Source organism: Hemitrygon akajei, chromosome 29 (assembly GCF_048418815.1).
Source record: "Hemitrygon akajei chromosome 29, sHemAka1.3, whole genome shotgun sequence".
Lineage (NCBI taxonomy): Eukaryota > Metazoa > Chordata > Chondrichthyes > Myliobatiformes > Dasyatidae > Hemitrygon > Hemitrygon akajei.
In genome coordinates, this window is record NC_133152.1 from 21270103 (window position 1) to 21297513 (window position 27411).

Below are 27411 nucleotides of genomic sequence, written 5' to 3' on the forward strand. Positions count from 1 at the left end.
AAGGGGGGTTAGCACAGTCCTTTATTTATGTTCCAGGGTATAAAATAATCTGTGCCCAGCTATAAAACCCCAGACTAATTACAAACCAACAAGTAACTGTTCAAATAGGAAACAAAACTCCAAGGATGCATAATGGGCCACCTGCGGAGTTTCAGAATTAGTTGGAAGAAATCAAGGACAATTGCAAATTAAATGTAAACTGGAGAAGACCTAACAATAACACAAAAACCCAACAGTAGTAATACAGATAATTATAATAAAACAAAGAATACAAAGAAACCCAACAGCAAAAAAAAACTCAGTGCCCTCAGAATACCCCACTGATGACTCGAGGTTGTGACAATTTGAGTTACAGTCAGCTTGAACCAGTTGGGCCATTCTCCTCTGATCTCTCTCATCAACAAAGCATTTTTGGTGCTATTCAGTTTGTTTTATATTTTGCATCATTCTCCGTAAACCCTAGATACTGCTGTGTCTGAGAACCCCAGGAGTTCAGCAGTTTCGGAGATATCCAAACCAACCTGTTTGGCACCAACAGTCAAAGTCACTTAGATCTTATTTCTTCCCCCATTCTGATATTCAGTCTGAACAACAAATGAACTCCTTGACCACGTCTGCATGCTTTTATGCATTGAGTTGCTGCCACATGATTGGCTGATCAGATATTTGCATTAACGAGCAGGTATACCGGTGTATCTAATAAAGTGACTACTGAATGTATGTTCTTGTGGTGATTATTTTAGATTATTGATTGAAAAATGTAATCAATGCACTTCCGTTACTAATTTTTCTACCATCTGATAAAGCCACAAGGATTTTGAAGTTCACTTTTAGAAGCTGATGACATAGTAATAGAAAGATATCATTCAATTAAAAGCTGTATGGTATTGCATGCTCTGAACACAGATGAATTATTTCATTATGAATTCCAGATAACTATTCCAACACTAAAGAGAATTCTGCTGTAAAGTCCAGTGATGTAACCACTCATTAAACTCAACTCAATCTTTATTTCATTATCAACAAAGCTTGAATACTGAGCGAACCTCTCATTGATCATCCAAACTGGGATAAAAAGAATAATAATGAAAAATACTAAAATTATGAGTACAATAATACAAAATAAAACCTGCTGAAACAAAAAGAAGAGATGTGACCCCTGTAAAGGAATTTTATAAATTAATATTTTGGTGTGGACTATATTCCAGAATATATTTTTATTGGATAATGTACCCTTGAACTGTTACTTTTTTCCAAATTTCATTAAACAGTAAGGGCATTTCCACCATTTTGATCATTCTAGTTGTACAAGGAGAAGTTGGGGAAAAAAATAAGTGATAGTTGAACGTTCACATCAATATAATTGTGTTTGGTATATACTAGAACTTGATCAAAGCTGTCCGCTAATTTCAGACACCCTCATTGACAAAGATTACCGTGCATATTTTCAGCCTATGTAGTACTGTAAAGCAATTTCTCTGGATTTCCGGAATCAGGCGATTGTGTTTTAAGTTGAGCCATTTTGTGACAGTTTCTGTGGCTGCATTAATAATCATATTGGTTCTCTGCTCTGTCACTGAAATGTAAAGCAATGTCACTATAGATAATTTATATCATTCTAAGAATTCATCATTTTTCTGTTTTAAAGTCAAAGCTTATTGGTCTGCTTTAACAATGTGACTGTTGCCATGGAAATCAATGTTCACTGGTTTTTGAACAGTGTAATAATGACTCTAATGTACAGAACCATTTACACATCTGGGTAGTGGAGTAAATTTCTAAAGGTAATCTATTTATTACAAGAGTTTAACACTTAATCCAGAGAAATATTCTAGGATCTTCATGGTAGGAGTTGGCCAGCCAGTCCTTTGTCCTGTTCCACCACTCACCTGGTTCTGCCACTCAACCATTTTCTTGCCTTTTTTTTCATGTATTGGTCAAACTTTGTAATGATAATATTTTTTGTGAAAAATGCTGGAGCAATTGAGAATCCTAAAAGTCTATAAATAAAAATCCTCAATACTGCACACTCCAATGGTCCTTTGATTCACAGCTTTTTGAAGGGCTATTAAAAACTTCCACAACCCTTTGTGCATTAAAAATAGCTTTCTGGTTCATTTTCTGAATTGCCTATCTCTCCTTGGAAGATTATATCTGATCAAATTTGATTTCTCTACCATGGTGTAGTTCACAAAATGCATACTGTCTGTGCACATACCTTTAAGAATTACATGACATGACGTCTAATATGTAGTTTTAACCTTTGACGCTAGCAGAATGTTGACTGTCTCCACTGAAGGATGTTTGTTTGGTAACTCTATCTATAACTTCTCTTACCAAATAGCAACATAAAACAGCCTTCCTACACAAGGTTACACATTTTCTTGTATCAAACTTATCAAATTTTAAACTTCAAGATCAGATTATGCCTCAGTCGTCCATAGCTCCAAGGAATATCAATTCTGTAATTGTTCTTGAAATTTAACCTTTCCAGTCCCAATATCACCGCAGGACTGAGTAAAGACAATTAAAGACTTGACCTCTACAAGACTATGTTTTTTTGGTAATCTCACCAGCATCATCAAAAAATGCCTTTGCTATGAACATATGGTCAGTGTGATTCTACTTCAAAAATAGTCCATTGCAACCATATTTGCTGTCTAATATGACACATCTTTAAACTGTTTTAAATTGTTGGATGTTCCGTAATATTTAGTCACATATATTTTTGTCACTATAGACCCATACCAAATGAGAGAAGTGTTTCAAATGTAGTTCATTGAGAAGTTTAAGAACAAGAAATGTTGGACAGGTGCATGTAAATGTCTTGCAACCCATATGTTCAGTTCTTATTTTTATAACTTTCTATTTTAGTTTCCTATTTCTATTTCCTTGAAGGTAACCTTCTGGTCACATTCAGTGTAGTGAAACCAAAGCCTCCAGTTGATTGTGATAACTCAGCATCTCTGTTGTGGGAGAATGTAATAACAGACATACCAATTGGTGGGTTAATTGGTCTTTGTAAATTGTCCCATTATTGGGCTAGGATTAAATTGAGAGATTGCTGGATGGTGTGGCTTGAAGGACCTTCTCTGCACTGTATGCCAATAAATAAATAAATAAATAAATAAACAAAAGAGGCAATTTCCAAAAAATGTACAAATGGGAATATTGCAATCATTGCAAAGATGAAACCTTGTCTCCATTGTGATCTTGTAATATGAAGCGATAACTTAAAAATCTCAGAATGCCTATCTATGAAATACTGTGGGCCAAGTGCATCATCACAATCTGTAATACACAATTTGTACTTTCATCAGGATAAAAGTTCAAACCTGTTTCAGTGTGACACAGAAAGACCACATCAAGTGAAGCTATCATAAAGGACTTAATGCAAAAATCCAGAAAGGGTAACATGGTTGTTCAGCAACTAGCACTCCGTTGCCACAGATCCCAAAATCTCGGGTCCACCCTGATCTCAGATGCTGTCTGAAGAAAGTGGGTGCATCCCTGGGTAAGATGCTTTGCAAAAGTCTCCTTACAGTGAGTTCCCTATCACATACACACCAATTATAGGGCAAGCACTCGCCAGGTTTTTCAAAATGTATCTGTGACAAATTTCTAGCACATTGACTAATGCAAAAATTACCCTTGATGAAAATCCTGAGATACGTGGAGATCTAGCTGTAATTATTTTGTTCACCTTCCGTGATGGTGAGATTGAAAGTGGGAGGAATACTCTAATGACTAATGTGAAGAGCAGATAGTTTGCAGCTTCCTTTCCTTAACAACATTGTCAGAAACATTCTCAACTCATTCAGCACATTGAGCTTACACAAACTTAAAAGCAATCATTAGATGATGCATTGACCAAAACATTTTACTATCTTTAACTATGTTAACCAACCAAATGAGCACCACTAAACTGAGGAGGAAAAAATCTGAAAAGCTCATGTGCCCATGTATTTTTAGAACTTGCCTCCTTTTATCTTGGCAGTGTTTTCTTCTCCCTTCTCACCATTCCGTGTGCAGGGTCAAAAGAGGCTGCAGAGGGCTGTGGACTCATTGAAGCTCAATTATGGGCACAGCCACCCCTTGCCCCACCGTTGAGGACATCTTGTGTCTCAAGAAGGCAGCATCCATCATTAAGGACCCTCACCACGCGGGTCTTGTTACCACCCTCAGGGAAGAGGTAAACAAGCTTGAAGACCCACACTCAACATTTTAGGTACAGTTTCTTCACCTCCTCTGTCAGATTTCTGAAAGGTCCAGGAGCACCATCTCTTTATTCCTCTTTAGCATTATTTATTTACGCTTGTAACAGGGTGGTTTTTCTGCCTCGCGCCTTCCTGCAGCCACAAAACAACAAAGATCACAGCACATGTCAGAGATAATACACCTGATTCCAGTTTTGATTCTGATCATAGGCAGGTCTTCATGGCCGTCTTGGGTAGAGAATTCAAAAGATTTCATCACTCTTCTTGATGAATACATTGCTCCTCATCTCTGCTCTGGGACAGCTTTACATTGAGACCGACTCCTGATTCTGGACACTCCAGCTGGGGTAAACATCAGCCCCTAATAGGAAAGGGGAGAGTATCAAGGACAGGATGCTTAACAAATGAAAAGGAAATGAGAGAGCAGTGGCACAGGATGATGAAGAGGGGATTGAGGAGCAAAGTGTGACAGGCCAGGTGGAAAATGTAAACAGAAGTACAAAGAAAATACAGAGTTGGTAAAAACGATCAAATAAAATCTAAACTTAATGGACTTTATTTGAAGGCACATAGCATTTGCATGAGTTGACAGCACAGATGGTCTCATACGAGTATGATCTAATTGCTATTATGGAGATGTGATTGCAGGATGACTAGCAATGGGTGCTCAATATTCCAGGTTGTATAGTGTTCCAAAAGAGCAGGCCAATGGAAGAGGCAGCATGATAGCACTGTTTATCAAGAGAGATATCAGAGTGGTGTTGAATTGTGATGTAGAGATAGCTGATACTCATATAAAATGAGTTTAGGTTGAAATCACAAATAGCAGAGCAATGAACTTATGGGTGGGAGTAGTCTATGGGCCCTCAAATGGTGAGCTCTTGAAAGGGCTGAGCGTAAATAGGGAAATGTCCAGGTGCTGTTTGAAGAGAACTGCAATTGTTGTGAGAGATTTTAATCTACATATTGATCGAATGAACCAGAGTAGTAACGGTACTGTACAAGGGAGAGTGTTACAGAACCTCTGATTTTAGATGTGCTCCTGATAAATGAGGAGGGATTAATAAAAGATCTTGTGATTAAAGATACCTAGCAGGAAGTGACCATAATATGGTAGAATTATGGAAACATCACAGGATCAAAACCATAGCCTTCAACTTAAATAAGAGCAATTATAATGGTATGAAAGTAAATTTATCTAACCTGCACTGGAGAAAAAAGCTAAAGAGACAGGTCAGTAGATCAACAGTGGGAAATATTCAAACAGCTGGTGCATAACACTGAGTGGGAATTTATCACATTTAGAATGAGGGATTCCATGAGAAAGAAGCACAGTCTTTGGTTAAGAAAGGTCAAGGATAATATTATAAAATAGGGCATCTGGTAGGCCAGAGGACTGGAAAGCTTTTACGATCCAACAGTGAAGGGATAAAAAAGCTCGTAAGAAGGGAGGAAACTGATCTTGAGAGAAAACTTGTGAGTAATTTTATAGTTTTTTTTGTATCTTGTGCTGTATCGCTGCCACAAAAAAAGTCACGACATAGGTCAGTAATAATGAACCTGAGTCTGATTCTAATATCAAGACAAACAATAAGATGAATGGGAAAAAGATGGCTAAGGGAGTCAAGAGACCAATGGTGAACATGAATGGTGAATTAATAACAAGAAATAAAAAAGTGTTGAAACAATTTATCTGCATCATTCTTTATCAAGGTAGACACTTTAAGTACCTCTAAGGTACTTAAAGGAAGGAAGTACATCAAAAGGGTGACAATCATGCCAGTGGTCAAGAAGATCAGGGTGAGCTGCCTCAATGATTATCGCACAGTTGCACTCACATCTACAGGGATGAAGTGCTTTGAAAGGTTGGTCATGGCCAGATTCAGCTTTTGCCCAAGAAAGGAACTATACCCACTGCAACTTGCCCATCACCACAATAGTTCTACGATGGATGCCAGTCACTGACTCTCCACTCCGTCTTGGATCACCTGGACAACAGCAATACCTACGTCAGGCTGCTGTTCATTGACTACAGCTCAGCGTTCAACACCATCATACCCTCAGTTCGAATCAACAAACTCCAAAACCTGCGTCTCTGTATCTCTCTCTGCAACTGGATCCTTGATTTCCTCACCGGCAGACCACAGCCAGTGCGGATCAGAAATAACGTCTTCGTCTCACTAACACACCTCAAGTATGTGTGCTTAGCCACTGCTCTACTGTCACATACCCATGATTGTGTGGCTAGGCCCAGCTCAAACAACATCTACAAATTTGCTTATGACACAACTATTGTTGGCAAAATTTCAGATGGTGATGAGGAGGAGTACAGGAGCGAGATAGATCACAAACACAAGGAAGTCTGCAGATGCTGGAAATTCAAGCAACACACACAAAATGCTGGTGGAACGCAGCAGGCAGCGTCTATGGAAAAGAGTACAGTCAACGCTTCAAGTCGAGACCCTTCGTCAGGACTAACGGAAAAAAGAGATAGTAAGAGATTTGAAAGTGGGAGGGGGAGGGGGAGACTCAAAATGATAGGAGAAGACAGGAGGGGGAGGGATGAAGCTAAGAGCTGGGAAGTTGATTGGCAAAAGGGATACAAGGCTGGAGAAGGGGGAAGTATCATAGGACGGAAGGCCTTGGAAGAAAGAAAGGGGGAGGGGAGCACCAGAGGAAGATGGAGAACAGGCAAGGAGTTATTGTGAGAGGGAAAGAGAGAGAGAAAGTAGAAAAATATATATGTTATAAATAAATAGGGATGGGATAAGAAGGGGAGGAGGGGCATTAACAGAAGTTGGAGAAATCAATGTTCATGCCATCAGGTTGGAGGCTACCCAGACAGAATGTAAGGTGTTGTTCCTCCAACCTGAGTGTGGCTTCATCTCGACAGTAGAGGAGGCCATGGACTGACATATTGGAATGGGAATAAATGCCTCTTCCCATTCCCATTCCGATATGTCAATTCACGGCCTCCTTTAATGTCGAGATGAAGCCACACTCAGGTTGGAGGAACAACACCTTATATTCTGTCTGGGTAGCCTCCAACCTGATGAAATGAACATTGATTTCTCTAACTTCCGTTAATGCCCCTCTTCCCCTTCTTACCCCATCCCTATTTATATATTTGTGTGTGTGTGTGTGTGTGTGTGTGTGTGTGTGTGTGTGTGTGTGTGTGTGTGTGTGTGTGTGTGTGTGTTTCCCTCTCACAATAACTCCTTGCCTGTTCTCCATCTTACTCTGGTGCTCCCCTCCCCCTTTCTTTCTTCCAAGGCCTTCTGTCCTATGATACTCCCCCTTCTCTAGCCTTGTATCCCTTTTGCCAATCAACTTCCCTCTCCTGTCTTCTCCTATCATTTCGGGTCTCCTCCCACCCCACTTTCAAATCTCTTACTATCTCTTTTTTCCGTTAGTCCTGACGAAGGGTCTTGGCCCGAAACGTCGACTGTACTTATCCCTATAGATGCTGCCTGGCCCGCTGCGTTCCACCAGCATTTTGTGTGTGTTGCGAGATAGATTAGTTGTTTGAGTTGTATTGTAACAATAACCTTGCTCTCAACGTCAGTTAGACCAAGGAGTTGATTGTGGACTTCAGGAAAGGGAAATCGAGGGGAACACTCACCAGTCCTCAATGAGGGATCAGCAGTGGAAATGGTGAGCCGTTTCAACTTCATGGATGTCAACATCTCTGAAGATCTATCCTAGTCCCAATATATAGATACAATTACAAAGAAGGCAAGATAGCAGCTATATTTTATTAGGAATTTGAGAAGACTTGATATCTCACCAATGACACTCAAAAATTTCTGAAGGTGTTCTGTAGAGAGCATTAAGACCATAAGACATAGGAGCAGATTTAGGCCATTCAGCCCATCGAGTCTGCTCCACCATTCCATCATGGCTGATCCCAGATCCCACTCAACCCCATACACCTGTCTTCTCATCATATCCTTTGACGCCCCCCCCCCTGACCGATCAAGAAACTGTTAACTTCTGCCTTAAATATACCCATACTCTGGGATGTAGTCCATCAGGCTAGATGACTTACCCACCTTAAGACCTTTGAGTTTGCCTAGGACTTTTTCCTTTGCAATAGCAATGACACTCACTCCTGCTCCCAGATACTCACAGAGCCCTGGCACACAGCTAGTGTCTTCCACAGTGAAGACTGATGCAAAGTACTTGTTAAGTTCATCTGCCATTTCTTTGTCCTCCATTATTACCCCACCAGCATCATTTTCCATTGGGCTAACATCAACTCTCACCTATCTTTTACTCTTGATATAAACTGAAAAAACTTTTAGCATCCTGCTTTATATTGTTGGTGAGTTTGCCCTCATTTTTCATCTTTTCCTTTCTTATAGTTTTTTTTAGTTGCCTTTTGTTGGGTTTTAAAAGCTCCCCAATCATCAAACTTCCCACTCACTTTTGCCATCTTATATGCCCTTTATGCAGTCCTTAACTTCCTTTTTCAGCCACGGTTGCCTACCCCTACCATTTGAGAACTTCTTCCTCTGTGGGACATATCTATCCTGCACCTAGTGAACTATTCCCAGAAACTTCAGCCGTCTCTGCTGTGCTGTCACCCCTACCAATATCCTCCTCCAATTCACCTGGCAAGCTCCTCTCTCATGCCTCTGTAATTCCCTTTATTCCATTGTGATACTGATACACGTGACTTATGCTTCTCCCTCTCAAATTGCAGTATAAATTCAATCATATTATGATCACTGCCTTCCAAGGGCTCCTTTATATTATGCTCCCTGATAAGATCTGGGCTATTACACAACACCCAATGTAAGATAGCCTTTCCCCGAGTAGGCTCAAGCACAAGCTGCTCTAAAAAGCCATCTCAGAGGCATTCAACAAGCTCTCTCTCTTGCAATCCGATACCAACCTAATTTTCCCTATCCTCTTCCATGCTGAAGTCCTCCATTACCATTGTGACATCACCCTTATTCCATGCCTTTTCTTCACCTCCCTTTGCAATTTCAACCCCACATCTTGGCTACTATTTCAATAGATTTCAACAGGTACATTTAATATCAGAGAAATGCATACAATATACAGCCTGAAATTCTTTTTCTTCACAAACTTCCACGAAAACAGAGGAGTGCCCCAAAGAATGAACGACAGTTAAGTGTTAGAATCCCAAAGCCCCCCCAACTCCCCCCCACGCATAAGCAACAGCAAGGCAATGACCCCCCCCCCAACCAGCAAAAAAAAGCATCAGCACCCCCGAACGAGCACGCAAATGTGCAACAGATTTGCAGCATCCGAAAGACTACTTGTTCACCTGGTAATTCAACATATCACAGGCTCTCCCTCTCCCTAATGAGGGAAAAAGAGCTGCCATAATTTTTTTTTAAAAACTCTTGCAGTTTCGTAACTCCACCCACAAAGATTTAACTTTCTCTAACCCCGGTGACACCTCTTTCTAAGGATGTAATTCCTCTCTTACCAACAGAGCCACACCACCGCCTGTGCCTTCACGCCTGCCCTTGCGATACAAAGTATATCCTTTGATGTTAATCTTCTAACTGTGGCCTTCCTTCAGCCATGATTCAGTGATGCCTGCAATGTCATATCAATCAATCAGTAATTGCACTACGATTTTGTCCACCTTATTCCAAATGCTACGCACATTTAAATACAGCACCTTCAATCCTGCATTCTTTGCCCTTTTGAATTTTGCCTCTGTGGTACAATTCAACTCTTTGCTCTGTCTCCATTTGTACCCAACCATTGGCTTGTCCTTCCTTACATTCATGTTACACCCATCATCTGCTTGTAGACCTGCTGGCTCATCCTCAGCTCTATCATACTGGTTCCAATCCCACTGCCATATTAGTTTAAACCACTCCCAACAGCTCTAGTAAACCTGCCCGCAAGAACATTGGTTCCCCTCGAATCAAATGCAACCCATGCCTTTTGTACAGGCCACACCTGCCGAGAAGAGGTCGCAATTATCCAGAAATCTAAATCCCTGCCCCCTGCTCCAATTCTTCAGCCACACATTTATTTGCCACCTCATTCTATTGCTATCCTCACTGTTGCGTGGCACAGGCAATAATCCCAAGATTACTACACTTGAGGTTCTGCTTCTCGGCTGCCTTCATAATTCCTTCTATTCTTTTTTCAAGGCCTCCTCCCTTCCTCTTCCTATGTCATTGGTACCAATATGCACCACGACTTCCGGCTGCTCACCCTCCATTTTCAGGATATTGTGGATGTGTTCAGAAACTTTGCAGACGCTGGCACCTGGGAGGCAAACTACCATTCGTGTTTCCTTTTCGCACCCACTGAATCACCTATCTGTCCCCTGACTCTAGAGTACCCTATCACTGCTCCCATTCTCTTCAGTTCCTTCCGAGCCGCAGGGCCAGACTCTGTGCCAGAGGCACGGCCGCTGTTGCTTCCTCCAGGCAGGTCGTCGTCCCCCAGCAGTACTCAAAATGGAGTACTTATTGTTGAGGGGAATGGCCACAAGGGTGCTCTCCACTATCTGATATTCTCCCTTCATTCTCCTGGCATTCTAACTGGTCGCATCACCATCTGGTATGGAGGGGCCACTACACAGGAACAGAAAAGGCTAGAGAAAGTTGTAAACTCAGCCAGCTCCATCATGGACACTAGCCTCTCCAGCATTGAGGACACCTTCAGAAGCCAAAGCCTCAAGGTAGCGTCATTCATCATTAAGGACTCCCATCACCCAGAACATGCTCTCTTTTCATTGATACCATCAAGAAGGAGGTGCAGGAGTCTGAAAGCACGCACTCAACACTTCAGCTTCTTTTCCTCTGCCATGAGATTTCCGAATGGATATTCAGCCCATGAATACTACCCCACTACTTTATTGCTTTGCTCTCTTTTTGCACTGCTACCTTAATTTAATATTTACATGCATTTCTTATTATAATTTGTAGTTTAAAAATATTATGGATTGCAATGCACTGCTACCGCAAAGGAACACAATTCATGACATATACCAGCGATATTGAACCAGATTCTGAAGTTGCTACTGAGATAGTGGACACATAGGAAGAAAATTTTCAAAACTTGGTAAATTCCTGGAGGATATCAGATGATAGGAAAACAATCAATGTGACACCTGTGTTCAAAAATCGAGAAAGACCAAAGGCAGGGAATTGAACGAAAGAGCAGTTAGTTTTACATCTATTGTTGGCAAGATACTAAATTAACTAACTGAAAGGAAATAACTGATCAGTTTGGAAAGATGAATATTATCAAAGCTAGACAACGTGGTTTGATGAGAGGTAAACCAGCATCTGCAGATTTTCTCTTGTTTGTTAATGAGAGGTAAATCACGTTTGACAAATTTACTCTAATTCTTTGAGGATGCGACAAAGAGTGTTGATAGAGGGGAACCCATAGATGTAGTATACTTAGATTTGCAAGTGATTCAAAGATTGACAGATTCAAAGCACATTTATTATCAAAGAATGTTTAAATTATACACCTTGAAACTTGTCTGCTTATAGGCAGCCTCAAAGCAAGGAACTCGAAAAACCCAATTTTTAAAAAAAAACAAAATCTACTGTGCAGAGAAAAACAGAGAGGGAAAAAAATCACACTGTGCAAGCAATAGAAGCAAGCCAACTGGATCCCGAACTAGACCGAGTGCCATCTCCGCTCCCAGAGCAGACGGAGTAGGCCCAAGCCATGCCTCAGTTCCCAGTTTCCACACCAGTAAGGCAGGATCGCACAGCAGCCGGCTCAGTTGCCAGCCTCGGCACTGCGGAGAAAGGAATGGACATTCGCTGGAGAGCAAGTGAAAATAAGCCCGACCTTTGCCTCTATACCCGACATTTGGGCTCCCAGTCTGTCTGGACTGGCGTTTCAATTGTCCAAGCATCAAGTTGTGCCACATTCTAGGTCCCAAATTCAGGCACCCCAATACTCCTGGGCTGCACAGCCCGAAGCTGATACTTGACAAACGGCTACTTAAGAGGATAGCGCATAAATTAAGAGTATGTGTTAGCATAGATTGAAAACTAGCTCTCATGTGGAACACAGAAAGTTGGAATAAATGAGACCTTTTTAGGCTGGTGACATGTGGAGAACCCCGGTGATCAGTCCTAGGCACTCAGTAGTGTTGTTTTATATTAATAACCTGGAAGAGGGAATGAAATGTTAAGCTTCGAGATTTGCCAATGAAAGGGAAATAGGTGAAGGGAAAGCAGTCATGAGGATATTGTGATTTGGAAGTTAACGTGGGGAAGAATGAAGTCATACACTTTGGTAATAGGAATCAAAAGGTGGACTATTATTGAATAGCACAGAGGCAGCAAATGAGTAAAGTTCAGAGGGATCCAGATGTTCTAATAAATGTACCGGGCAAAAAAAAAAGTTACCAGGCAAGTCCAACAAGTTAAGAAGGCATGCAAAACTTTAGGATCAGAATCAGAGTCAGGTTCATTATCACCGGCGTGTGTCGTGAGATTTGTTAACCTAGCAGCAGCAGTTCAATGCAACACATAATATAGAAGAAAAAGAGTAAATAAATAAATATATTACTGTACATGTATGATGAATAGATTAAAATTCATGCAAAAACAGAAATAACTATATTAAAAATGTGAGGTAGTGTTCACGGGTTCAATGTCCATTTAGGAATCGGATGGCAGAGGGGAAGAAGCTGTTCCTGAATCGCTGAGTGTGGGCCTTCAGGCTTCTGTACCTCCTACCTGATGGTAACAGTGAGAAAAGGGCATGCCCTGGGTGCTGGGGGTCCTTAATAATGGATGCTGCCTTTCTGAGAAATTGCCCCTTGCAGATGTCCTGGGTACTTTGTAGGTTAGTACCCAAGATGGAGCTGACTAGATTTACAACCTTCTGCAGCTTCTTTCAGTTCATACCAGACAGTGATACAGCCTGTCAGAATGCTCTCCACGGTACATCAATAGAAGTTTTTAAGTGTTTTTGTTGACATACCAAATCTCTTCAAACTCCTAATGCAGTATAGTCACAGTCTTGCCTTCTTTATAACTACATCAATATATTGGGACCAGATTAGGTCCTCAGAGATCTTGACACCTAGGAACTTGAAGCTGCTCACTCTCTCCACTTCTGATCCCTCTATGAGGATTGGTTTGTGTTTCTTCGTCTTACTCTTGAAGTCCACCACCAGCTCTTTCATCTTACTGACATTGAGTGCCAGGTTGTTGCTGCGACACCACTCCACTAGTTGGAATATCTCGCTCCTGTACGCCCTCTTGTATCCATCTGGGATTCTACCAACGTTGGTTGTATCATCAGCAAATTTATAGATGGTATTTGAGCTACACCTAGCCACACAGTCATGGGTATAGTCATTTTAACCTTCATTGTGAAAAGCTTGGCATTTAATATCAGGGTGGTTCTGTTGCAGTTGTGTACGGTATTGACGAGGCCTCACCTGGAATACTGTGCATATGCTTTGGAGGCAGTCCAAAGGAGATTCCTTAGAGCTATTACTAGGATGAGGGGTTTGAAAAATCAAGGGAGGCTGGACAGTGTGGATTCCTTGTAGTTTCAAAGAACAAGGAATACCTTATTCAAACATATAAGATTGTAAAGGGTTTAACAAGATAGATGATGAGATGTTTCCACAAATGGTAAAGTCATGAACAAGGGTCATAGCTACCAAAGTTAGTGGTTGGTCGTTTAGAACTAAGGTATTTAGAAATTTATTTTCTCAAAGGGTAGAAGAAGAAGAAGAAGAAGAAGAAGAAGAAGAAGAAGAAGAAGAAGAAGAAGAAGAAGAAGAAGAAGAAGAAGAAGAAGAAGAAGAAGAAGAAGAAAGTGCTTAATTCCGAGTGGAGTCATCGGGACACCTTCATGACAGCGTTTTATTAGCAGGCTTCCTTGTTTTTACAAGGCTGCGTTGCTAGCTTAACGTTCAACCCAGCACAGGTGGAAAGCCTTCAAGGGAGCAGGCTGGATTCGAACTCGAGAGCTTTCGCTCTGAAGGCCGGTGCTGATGCCACTAAGCCACCAGCCTCAAAGGGTAGAGAATCTCTGGAACTTTCTGCCCCAAAAGTGGTAGAGGCCAAATGATTACATATATTTAAGGTGGAGATAGGTATATGCATGTGAGAGTTAAGGTGAGCTGGCAGAGTGGAAGAAATGAAACCACCTTAGTTCAGCCTTGAGCACATTGAACAGTGGGGCAGGCCCGAGAGGCACAGTGGCCACCTCCTGCTCCTTTTTTCTTGTGTTCTGCATGCACCTTGTCAATCCCTGAAGAACATTATACATTTCAATGAGGTCAGCTCTCAGTTTTCTAAAATCAGGAGGTGCACTGACCCAGCCTGTTTAATTGCTTTTCATACAACAAACCTGTCATCCAAGCATTCAATCCAGTGACTCGTCATATATCTATCCTTAGACAGAGCCGAGTGCTCAATATTCCAGACGCAGTCTCACTAAGACACTATATAACTGAACCAGGGTATCTCTGTTGTACCCCCACAAAGGCCAACATGTTTCCTTTTATAATTGCTTGCTGTACCTATATGTTAATTTTCAAGTAAGCCAGATTCCTCTGAAAGCCAACACCCCTCAATTACTCACCATTGCTATTTTTTTCAACCAAAGTGATGACCTCACACTTTCCATATTATATTTCATCTGCCATGTATCATCAATTATTACCAAGGCCCTTAGTATTATCAAGGATCCCACCCATCCATCCAGAATCCTCTTTGACTTTCTACCATCAGGCAGGAGACTCCGCTGCATAGAAACAAGAACAATCAGGATGGGAAGCAGTTTCTCCCGTCAGGCCATTAGGCTTCTGAACTCCCTGCCACATCACATTCCAAGTGTCACTAGTTAATCTGTTCTGCACCTGACAATACTTAATCTATAACACTTTACTTTGTTTATTTATGTATAATTCGTCTGTAGATTTTATCCTAACATTCTTAAGTTATTGTGTGTTGTGCGTAGTACTGTTCTTTACATCCTGGTTCAGAGAAACACCGTCTCATTTGATGGCATACATGTACATAGTTAAATGAAAATTAACTTGACTTACGGTAACTTGATTAACCTATCTAGATCTCCTTGAAGGTTCTTTGTTTACCCCTCTTAATTACATTGTTATCTAATTTTATATTGCCTCAAACTTGGAAGCATTATCTTTGATTCCCCTCAGATGAACAGATGATCCAGATTATAATATTTGGGGCTGCTGCATTTACCCCTATTCACAGTTTCCCTTGGGATCAATAAAGTAGGCCTGTCTGTCTGTCAACCCAAATGTTACATGTTTATTCTCATCTTCTGTTTTCTATTCATGAGCCAATGCTCAATCTGCACCAGCACATTTCTCCCAATAGTAAGCACGCTAATCTTATTCGATAATCTCTTCTGAGGCACTTTATTAACAGGCATATGGAAGTCCAAATACACCGCACTCACTGGTTCCTCTGATATACAGTATTCTGCTAGTTATAACAGGGTTGGCTTTCATAACTTCATGTTAACTGTGTGCAATCTTACAGTTATTTTTCTGTGCACTATTACCATTTGCAAAATGATATATCCCACAGCTAGCACAGTAGTGTAATGTACTGCACCAGCAATCACCAATCGCGGTTCAGTTCCTGCTGCTGTCTGTAAGGAGCTTGTACGTACGTTCTCCCCGTGACCACGTGGATTTACACCAAGTGCTCCAGCTTCCTCCCTCGTTCCAAAGACATATGAGTAAGGGTTGGGGTTAGTAAATTGGGGGCATCCTATGTTGGCGCTAGTAACTTGCAGCTAATTCCAGGACGTCCTCAAACTATGTTGGTCATTGATGCAAAGGTATGCAATTGATGCAATTTCACTGTATGTTTCAATGTTTCTTGTGCAAAATAAAGCTAATCTTCTTCATCTATGAGCTCCACTATTACTGATAGTTGGCAAACTGGTTTACTCCCTGTTTGCTCTCTCCCTCCTTTTATAGATAAAGTGTGGGAGCAGTTCCAGCTTTCCAATCTATAGGAGTTTTTCTAAAATCTAAGGATACAACTTTAAATTCACTGCATTTGAACTAGAAGATGTAGGTCACATGATCACAGGGATTTTAGTGTCTTTCAAACCCACTAATTTCTCCGATACTAATTCTAACACTAAAGCTCCAAAACTAATACTAACTCCACTGTCTTTGATCTTCCAGTTCATCCCAGACTGTTGGATCTCAGAGTTTTCTTGCATGATTACAAGCTCAAAGTACTTCGTTAATTTTTCTGCCATTTCCTTCATCTCCAATATAATGCCTCAAGTTTTAGTCTGCAACAGTCTCACATAGCTAAATTTTTGCATATCAAAAGAAGTTCTTACCATCCGAATTTTGTGCTTCATATTAGATTACTTTTTGCATTCTACCTACCCTTTCCTTATCAGCTTCTGTTTTCTCTTTCTTCATAGAGTCCATTAATCTCCAGCTGACATCATTAAACTTTACAGCTCTCTGACCTAACACTGAATGGGGCAGGAGTCCCTCCAAACATTAAGACTGAACCGCGAGGAAAAAGCAGCACAAGTCAATGGACGGATGACATACTAAAACCAATTTTCCCGTTTTGCCACTAAGTTGCAAAGGAATTATTCAAGACCTTGAAGCAGATGCTTGTATTAGAAGATTACGTCATATTGAAACAACTAAGAAAGCCCTACCTCAAATGGTAAGAACAGAAGGTGGTGTAGATCACAAAGTGGGTAAATTTGAGAATGATACCAGGTCTTCCTCACACAAAGCATAATTAACACATGGAATGGATTTTGCCTTTTGTCTTCATTGTTTCAAACTGCAGCTTGCAATATTCTCCTTGATGTTAAAATATCCCATTATGCTTTAAGGCCAGTGATTGAATGAACTCTGCGCTGTAATGTGAGGATACATGGAGCCCCGTTTGCAATGAGCCAAAAGTCAGAAAATCTGTTTCGAGTTCGTTGATGAATAGATGTTGGATAAGGTACTGGAAAAAAACTCCTTTGCTTCTTCTTTTGAAGAGTATAATTGGGTCTTTTATGTACACTTGGAGTTTCTCAGAGCCTTGGAATATTGCCCTCACTGAAATATTTCATCTTTGACTCTGCAGTATTTCCTCAGTATTATATCAAAGTATAGAACCAGATTACATTGTTTAGAACCTATATCCTCTTGATTCTGAAACAAAAATGGTATAAATGAACTAAAGATGAAATTAAAAGGCAGCTGGTTGTAATAATGAAGAGCAATAGGGATGTTTGTGTAATATTGTGTATTTGATATTTTCAGTTAGTCCTGACGAAGGGTCTCGGCCTGAAACGTCGACAGCGCTTCTCCCCATAGATGCTGCCTGGCCTGCTGCGTTCCACCAGCATTTTGTGTGTGTTGTTTTCAGTATCTATCTTGAATTCAAGTTCAACGAATTCAAAGCACCTTTCTGGTAATAAATGCAAAAAGATTCTGCAGATGCTGGGAATCCGGAGTAAAACACACACACACACACAAAATTCTGGAGGAGATCAGCAGGTCAGGCAGCATCTATGGAGAGGAATAAGCAGTCGACGTTTTGAGCTGAGACCCTTCGTCAGAACAGGAAAGGAAAGGGGAAGGAGCCACAATAAGAAGATGGGAGAGGGGAAGGAGTACAAACTGGCAGGTGACAGGTGAAGCCATGTGAGGAGGAAGGGGGAAGGTGGGTGGGTACGGGAGGGGAGATGGGGTGAAAAGCTGGGAAATGATAGGTGGAAAAGGCTGAAGAAGAAGGAATTTTAAAGGAGATGATGGTGTACAATGGGAGAAAAGGAACGAGAATGGTCACCAGAGGGAGATGACAGGCAGTTGAGGAGAAGAGAAGGGGTGAGAATGTGGAATGGAAAAAGACAGAAGGGGAGAGGTCTGAGAATTGATTTTTAATCTCTTCTTGCTACAATCAGAAGTTCCCACTTGCTTCAAAAGGGCAACAATCATACCAGTGCTCGAGAAGAGCAGGGTGAGCTGCCTTAATAACTATCATCCAGCAGCACTCACATCTACGGTGATGAAGTGCTTTAAGAGGTTGGTTATGGCAAGGATCAACTCCTGCCTCAGCAAGAACCTGGACCCACTTCAATTTTCCTATCGCCACAATAGGTCTCTAGTGATCTCATTGGTTCTTCATGTGGTTTTGGATCACCTGGACAATACCAATACTTACACCAGACTGCTGCTTATTGGCTATAGCTCAGTGTTTAGCATAATCATTCCTTCAGTTCTGACCAAAAGGCTCTAAAACTTGGACCTCTGTACCTGCCTCTGTAACTGGATCCTTGACATCCTCACCGGAAGACCATTGTCTGTGTGGATCTCAAGGATGTGTGCTTAGCCCACTGCTCTACTCTCTCTACACCCATGACTGTGTGGTTAGGCACAGCTCAAATGCTGTCTATAAATTTGCTGACAATACAACCATTGTGATCTGTATGAGAGGGTGTACAGGTGCAAGATACATCAGCTAGTTGAGAGGTGTTGCAACAATAACCTTGCACTCAGCATCAGCAAGGCCAAAGGGTAAGATGAGGGAACACACCGTAGCCCTCATCGACGGATCAGAAGTGGAAAGAGTGAGCAATTTCAAGTTCCTAGGTGTCAACATTTCTGAGGATCTATTCTGGACCCAATACATTGATGCAGTTTCAAAGAAGCCACAATAGTGGCTATATTTCATTAGGAGTTTGAGCAGATTTGGTATGCCACCAAAGACAATCGCAAATTTCTACATATGTACTATGGAGAGCGTTCTAACTGGCTGCATCACTGTGCGGTATGGGTGGCGGGGGGGGGGGGGGGAATCACTGCACAGGATCGAAGTAAGTTGCAGAAAGTTGTAAACTCAACCAGCTCTATTATGGGAACTAGCCTCCACAGTATCCAGGATATCTTCAAGGAGCGATGCCCCAGAAAGGCAGCATCCATCGCTAATACCCCCACCACTCAGGACATGCCCTCTTCTCATAGTTACCATCAGGGAGGGGGCTCCCAAAGCCTCAAGGTGCACACTCAGTGTTTCAGGAATAGCTCCCTCTCCTCTACCATCAGATTTCTGAATGGACATTGAGCCCATGAACGTGGCTTCGCTCCGTTTTTTTTTCTCTTTTTGCATTACTTATTTAATTTAACTTTGCAAATAAACACATTTTACTATTATATACTGTTTTATCAATTATGTATTGCAATGTATTGGAGCCACGAAACAACAAATTTCATGACATATGCCAGTGATATTAAACCAGATTCTGATTCTAGTAAATTCTTCCTTGCAATTCAGGGCCACAAGATGGCAGCATTAATCCAGCAGCGACAAAGTCCATGTACTCAGTGGTTGTCAATTGATAGTTCCAGTGTGACGTGTACTGTATCAGGAAATTGCCAAGGAACAACTGATCCCCATTCCTTCAGACTTCTTTGCAGTAGGATGCTGCTGGAAGCGCCTACTTCTTTTCGCAGAATAGCATTCCATTGGACAGACATGTTTTAAGTTTGTCATTCATCAAGTGTTATTTTAATACTGGTCTGAAATTGCTTTCCACTGATCTAGGCTGAAACTGAACAAGCTGGTAGATGTTAGGTGAGACCAGGTGAGGGCGGTGGGTGAATGGGTAGGGGAGCGAGGCATGAAATAAGAAGCTGGGAATGAATAGGTGGAAGAGCTGAAGAACACTTTTTCATTCTGGCTTCTGACCCCTTCCTTTCCATTTATGACAAAGCATCCCAGCCTGAATCATCGACTGCTTACTCCGCTCCATTGATGTCACTGTTCTATTTTGTATTATTTAACTCTTTGAATTTTATGACCATTGGGTTTCTCACCAGTTATATAGTAGAAGAAGAAGGAGAAAGCCCTTGACTCTGAGTGGAGTCATCGGGACGCCGTCGTGACTGTGTTTTTTTTAGCAGGCTTTCTTGTTTTTATGAGGCCGAGTTGCTAGTAACCCAGCACGGATGGAAAGCGTGCAAGGGAGCCGGCTGGATTCGAACTCGGGAGCCTTCGCTCCAAAGTCTGGCGCTGATGCCACCACGCCGCCAGCTGGCCAGTTATATTTTCCCAACAAAATGCAAATCTCACATCTTCCATGTTATATTCCATCTGCCATGTCATCACCTTAGCATGCCTTTATTTCCTTGTGGCCTCTCCAAGCCTCAAAGCTTGGGTATGTTATACTTGATGCCTGCTTCTAAACCACTGATAAAGATTATGGACTGCTAGTGTTCCAGCACCAATCCTGAAATCATCCAGAAATTGCACTTCTGCTTAATAACCTCTTGTGTGGCATCTTCTTAAAGTTCGAATTCTCTGCTTCCACTGGTTCCCTTATTCTACCAGTTGCAAACTCAAAAATCTTTAACATATTTGACGAACACGATTTTCATTTCCTAAATCCACTTCGACTCTGGCCATTCCTCTGCTACCACTTCCTTCGGAGCAGATTCTTCCATTTTGCCTGTTTCTGATCTGTGGTCAGGTCAGTGTCTTATTGAAGAAACCTCGGCTTTCACAGTCAAGAGCAGGGCAGTGAAACAAATCCCCTCAGTTTGTAAATACTATTAAGCACCCTTATTCGACAAATAGACAAAGAGTTGCAGTTTTAACTAACAAAATAAGTACATTTATGAAAAAGAGAGAGTTGAGATGATGAAACATTTTTTATGCAGTAAGTTTTGATGAGAATGCAGTGCTTTAAAAGTGATGGAGGGACATTCAGTACTAATTTCCAAAAGCTAATTGGATAAATACTTGATAGATAAAAATTACAAGGTGATGGAGAACGAAGTTCATAATTGGCACAAATTTGATAAATCTTTCAAAGAGCTGACACAAGCTCAATGGACCGAATGTCTGCTTTCAGACTTATTCCATGATTCCGTGTACGATCATTCCCTCAACACTAAAAGGTCAAAATAAATTTATTGTCAAAGTATGTACTGTACATGTAATCATAAATTACTTTGAGATTCATTTTCTTGCTGGAAAAAGAAGGAAATGCAGCAGTTTTTTTTTTGGAAAACTACATATAAACAAACAAAAACTGACAAGCACCAATATGCAAAGAAGACAAACTGTGCAAGTAAATATAATTCTGAGAGCCTGAGTTTAAAGAGTCTGTAAGTTTTAGAATCAGTTCAGTGTAGTGGTGATTGAAGTTATCTGCATTGATTCAGGAGCCTGATAGTTGTAGGGTAACTGCTGTTCCTGAACCTGGTGGTGTGGCACCTAAGGCTTCTATTCCTCCTTCTAGTAATGAGTCTTTGATGATGGATGCTGAATTCTTGTAGCAGTGTTTCATGTAGATGTACTCACTGTTGAGGAGGGCTTCGCCTGTGGTGGACTGGCCTGTATCTACCACGTTCCCATTTCCCATTCCTGGACCTTGGTGCTTCAGTACCAGACTATGATGAAACCAGTTAGGATACCCTCCACAGTGCATCTATATAAGTTTCTTAGAGTTTTTAGTGACTTGCTGAATCTACATAAACTTCTAAGAAACTAGAGATGCTGTGGCACCTTCTTTGTGATGACACTTACGATCTGGTCCCAGGACAGATCCTCGGATATGTTAATGCCAAGGAATTTAAAGCTATTGATCCTCTCCACCTCTGCTAAGGACTGTTTCACGGACTTCCAGCTTCTTCCTCTTGTAGTCGATAATCAGCTCTTTGGTTTTGCTGACATTGAGTGAGAGGTTGTTGTTGAGGCACCACTCAAAACAGATTTTCAAACCCCCTTCTAAATACCAATTCTTCATTAAAAACGGCATTGGAACTGTACTTAGCCACACAATTATAAGTAGAAAGTGAGCAGAGCAGGGGACTAAGCGCACAGTCTGTGGTAAACCTGTGCTGATCGTGTGTGTGGAGGAGATGCTGTTGCCAATCCGTACTAACTGGGCTCTGCAAGTGAGGAAATCGAGGATCCAGTTGCACAGGAGGTACCGAGGCTTAGTGATTAATTTCAGGGGGAGAGTAGCGTTGAATGCTGAGCTGTAGTCAATGAGGAGCATCCTGATGTATGCACCTTCATTATGTGGGTGTTTCAGAGCTGAGTGAACAGATAATGAAATGGCATCTGCTGTTGACACGTTATTGTGATAGGTGAATTGGAGCAGATCCAAGTCACTCCTCAGCCAGTTGATATGCTTATTGACTAACCTCTTGAAGACATTCACAGTGAATATCAGTCTTACTGGTCAATAATCATTGAGGTAAGCTACCACATTCTTCTTGGACCCCACAACTCTCACAATATTTGCCCGAGTGTATCATTATGCAAATATACTTAACATAGTTACCACCGTTCTGTAGACCCAGGAGTAAATAAAACAGTTTTTTTCTTGCTCTCAAAGATATTGGAGGACTTAAGCTAACAAGACAAAGGTACTTCTTATAAAACAATAACGTTGTGCAAAGGAGCATCTCTTACAGCGGCTTTAAGAGGCAAACAAGTTCTCAGAAACACAAAGGAAAAGCAGACTTTCAATAGTTCAATAGTTCCATTTAAAATCAGAGAAATGTATACAACATACATCCTGAAATTCTTTTTCTGGCAGCCTTTATTCTGAAATAATCTACCGTATGTCTTAGAGAGTAACCGATCTCATGCCAGAATTTTTAATCAGCTCTCAAACCATCATACTGATGTTACAGTGTCCATTACTGATTTTTAGCTTACTAATCAAAAATGCAATTAAAACATCTGGGTTTTCAATTAAAATGTGGCTAATGTATTGGGGAATATTTGTTCTGCTCACATCTGGGAACAATTTAACTCAGGCTTGGAGACTTTGGACCTCTTTGCTCAGTAAAACCCTATTTGTAATGTGTATTGTATGTGTATTAACTCACAGATCCAGTGACTATTTAAATCTGTGACAAATGCAATGCACAGGAATCAGTGCTTGGGTCCCTGATTGGCCAAGGAACAAAATACCATGATCAAACGGATAATAGGAAGAACAATAAAAGAGGGGTTCAAGGGGTATTGTGGAAAAATATTAAGTTATTCATCTTGGTACACAAAAGAAGAGTAATGGTGGAATATTGGAACATGTTAATACTCAAAAGCAACCGTCAGCCTTCTCCCTCAGTGCACTGGATTCTGGTTCGAAGGATCCCTGCTGTAGTGCATCTTGCACTTCAAGCTGCAGCTATCTCTGCATTCTACGGATCAAGCCAAGATTGCCTTCATCATCTCTCTCTTCACTGGGTCAGTTCTGACTTGGGCCACCAATTGGGACAATAAGGGCACCATCTGCGGTGAATATGAGGAGTTCATCGCCGAGTTGTACCAGGTTTTCGACCATCCGGGATGCGGAGAGGAGGTGGAGGCCTGCGTCAAGGCTCGCACTTGGCGCTGGATTACACCGTGGAATTCAGGACCCTCACGCCTGGGATGCGGAAGCACTGCTGGCCCATTACTATCGTGGCCTCTTGGGAGCATTTTAAAGATGAGATGCCCACCGACCTTGAAAGCCTCACCATTCTGTCCCTCCACGTTGACCAGTGTCGTATGGTCCTACCCTGCAGATCTCCAGCCGGAACCCCAGTTCCGTTCCCAGAAACATTTCAGGCTGCAGGACTCTCATCAGCAATGCGTCCAAACCCATGCAGTGAGGGAGAGCTCCCTTAAACCCCTGAGAGTGTGAGCACTGGGGGAGAAGCAACTTGTGCACCTACTGAGGAGCAGCCAATCACCCACCCAGCCAATCAAACATCCAGGTAAACAGCACCACCAGGTAGAGAGGAGGGGCCTTCTATCTGGTAAGCTCCCCACCCCAGTCCCTCATTCCAGCATCATAGCCTGACTCACTCTCTCTGTCTTCTCCACACCCTGACAGCTCTACACACACACACACACACACACGGGAGGCTTTGGTGGATTCCAGCACAGCAAGCAACTTTCTGGACCAGACTCTGAGTATGATACCTGGACTCCCTGTCGAGCCTATCTCACACCCCTTCTGCATCATGGCCATTGATGGATGTACCTTGGGGTCTGGGATGGTCAGGGCGTGGACATGAACATCGGAGAGCACCACAAGCCCATTCAACTCACCCAACCTCTCTCATCTTGGGTTACCTCGGCTCTGCAGTCACAACCCTCGCTTCGCCTGGTCATCTAGTTCACTGCTGAGTTGAGGACTCACCTGCCTGCAACCTCAGGTGACCCCACCCTGTAAATGTGTGGAAATGGAGGAAGCCCTTGACATCACCAAATTCCTGCAGGAATACCTCAACTGAGCCATCACCTTCAGTAAAAGGAGGAGGGGTCCTGTCAGACCTGCACATACAAGCAACTCCAGTCTCCACCCAGCTAACAGGAGTCACCTGCCGCTTGTTTCCAACTCATCACCTGCAGCCTATTTAAACCCAGCTCTTATCCACTGTCCTTATTCACCCATCAAACCAGCCAGCCTCATCCAGTTGCTCCTAGCCTTCAGTTACCTTGTCGTGTTAAGTATCTGTTCTCTCTTGTTGCGTGTCCCCTTGTGGCTTGTTATTTTGCAGTTTATTGTTAAAGTGATCAGTGACTGCTAAATTGTCTCCACTGCTCTTGGACCAAGCCTCCTCTGTATTTCATCTAACTGTTATAAAATGTGCATTCATATTACTAGGAATGATGACGTTATGGGGATTGCCAAATGTTATGTGGATTTTCTGGTGTAGTCTGTTTTGTCATGTGCTTTTGTGATATCATTCTGGAGGAACGTTGTCTCATTTTTTAACTGCATTGCATTTGTGGTTTCTAAATGACAATAAACTGAGTCTGAATCTGAAATAACTAAAAGCAAAAAATGTATTGATTCCGCTGCCAGGACAGCATATGCAAATTCTTACGGCCACGTGGTACCCCAGTGTGATCAGGCTGCCAATACTTCTTCAAGTTCTTTTGATGAACCAGTACAATTACAGCGAGCTGCATCAGAGTCTGAAAGGACTTCATGGGCTGAAGCGCACTCTGTGCAGGACTTAAAGGACGATGAGTTTAATTGAAAACGAGTGGCATGCATCAGGATTCTCAAGCATAGCAAGAAAAGTAACAGCAAACTTTATCATTGGCCGGAGGCATAATCCTGAAAGACACTGTCATTATCTGCTGCTTCTGGGCCCTACCCTTGGAGGGCATTTGTACATCTTTAATCAATTACCCAAATGTAAGGGTTACAATTATGTACTTATTGTATACTTGTTTTCTCAGTTGGTCGAGACTTATCAAACTCACAGAAATGATGCTTTAAATGCTACTAAATTTTTATTCTGGGAATTTATTCCCAGTTTGGAATCCATGAGATAATCTTTACAACTATATACTCACTTTACAAATATATACACGAGTTGACAAAAGCCTCACAGTGTAAGCATCAATTTGCTTACCCCTACCAGCTACAATCTACTGAGGCAACTGAAAGACAAAATGGAGTCCTGAAAAGCAGGATAGCTCAACTGTAAATGGAAGCTGGGCTAAAGTGGCCGGAGGTGCTTCCACTGGCTCTCGTGGCAATGTGTGGCACTCCAAACTGTGTAATGGGTCTATCTCCACATGAGATAGTACTTGGACGTCTCATGCACTTTCCCTCTTTTTGGTTAAACAGATGGCCATCCGTACTGTGAGTAAAAGCACGTAACAGTCACAGTCATAATTAGGTATTGTTACTGATTCAGGCAACAATAAATATATGAGTTAGGCAGGGGTTTTTACAACAAATAACATGTTTATTAAACACTGAAAAAGTAAACAAAAGTAAACAAAACACTAACGTAACCGGAAATCAGCTGCTGTGCGGCAGCTTAAACAGTTCTTAAAGTAATGAAGCTTAAACAGTTCTTAAAGCGATGTTGCAAAAACAGTTCTTCAAAGTAGTATTGCCAAAAGTTCAGAATGCTCACAGTCCATTTAAGGGAGAGACTTTTTAAGATGATTTAAATTCTCTTTCACATCGTGTTGCTTCGGTTCCCAAGATCGAACTTTTCCCACGATGAATTTACGTACCGAAACGAAACGGCTTAAAGGCACTGACCTTTCCTTTACAGAACTATTCCCAATCCTTTCTGCTATTTCTCAGGGATTAACATGAGAACAGTCAACGAATTCCTTCCGAATAAGGATCAAACGAGGTCGAACCTGTTTCACCGTCGAAATCGATTCTCCTCGATCTTTAACTCCCAAACTCCGATCTTCACTCTCCACTGAATCTCAACTAGCAGTGTTATAAAGAAACTGCTGGCAATGACCTTTTAAACTTTAGGCATTAGATAAAACTTCATCTTTCAACTAAACTGCGTCATAACATTAAATCACGCAGCGGCATGAAGTCAACATGGCAAATCCAGCCACGAACTGCCCCTCCTCATAGGGAGGGGTCCTCCTTTTATACCCTGTAAAAAAAAACCTGTCACATGACCTCTACTAGCTGGAAAATGATGTCACTCCACCATCACAAGACCATTACCTCAAGTCCAGTATAGCTTCAACCCCAGTCACGGGACAAGGGTACCACTGTCACATGTCACAGGTACGTAACAGTATGGTATAGTAAGGGGAATAGACATGGCTCTCTGCCGCAGGGATCGAGAGGCCCAAAGGCTGTGTTATTTGCCTGATGTCTGGGTTTGCAACATCTCACCTGAACTGCGGAGGAATCTGGAGTGGGAGAGGAGGGGAGGGGAGGGATCCAGTTGTCATTGTCCATGTGGGTATCAATGATGTAGAAATAATATAGAAAGTGGTTCTACTCAAGTCAAGTCAAGTCACTTTTTATTGTCATTTCAACCATAACTGCTGGTACAGTACTCAGTAAAAATGAGACAACGTTTTTCAGGACCATGGTGCTACATGAAACAGTACAAAAACTAGACTGAACTATGTGAAAACAACACAGAAAAAAAACTACACTAGATTACAGACCTACCCAGGACTGCAGAAAGTACACAAGAAAGTTCAGGCATTACAATAAATAATAAACAAGACAATAGGCACAGTAGAGGGCAGGAAGTTGCTGTCAGTCCAGGCTCTGGGTATTGAGGAGTCTGATAGCTTGGGGGAAGAAACTGTTACATAGTCTGGTCGTGAGAGCCTGAATGCTCTGGTGCTTTTTCCCAGATGGCAAGAGGGAGAAGAGTTTGTATGAGGGGTGCGTGGGGTCCTTCATTATGCTGTTTGCTTTGCGGATGCAGTGTGTA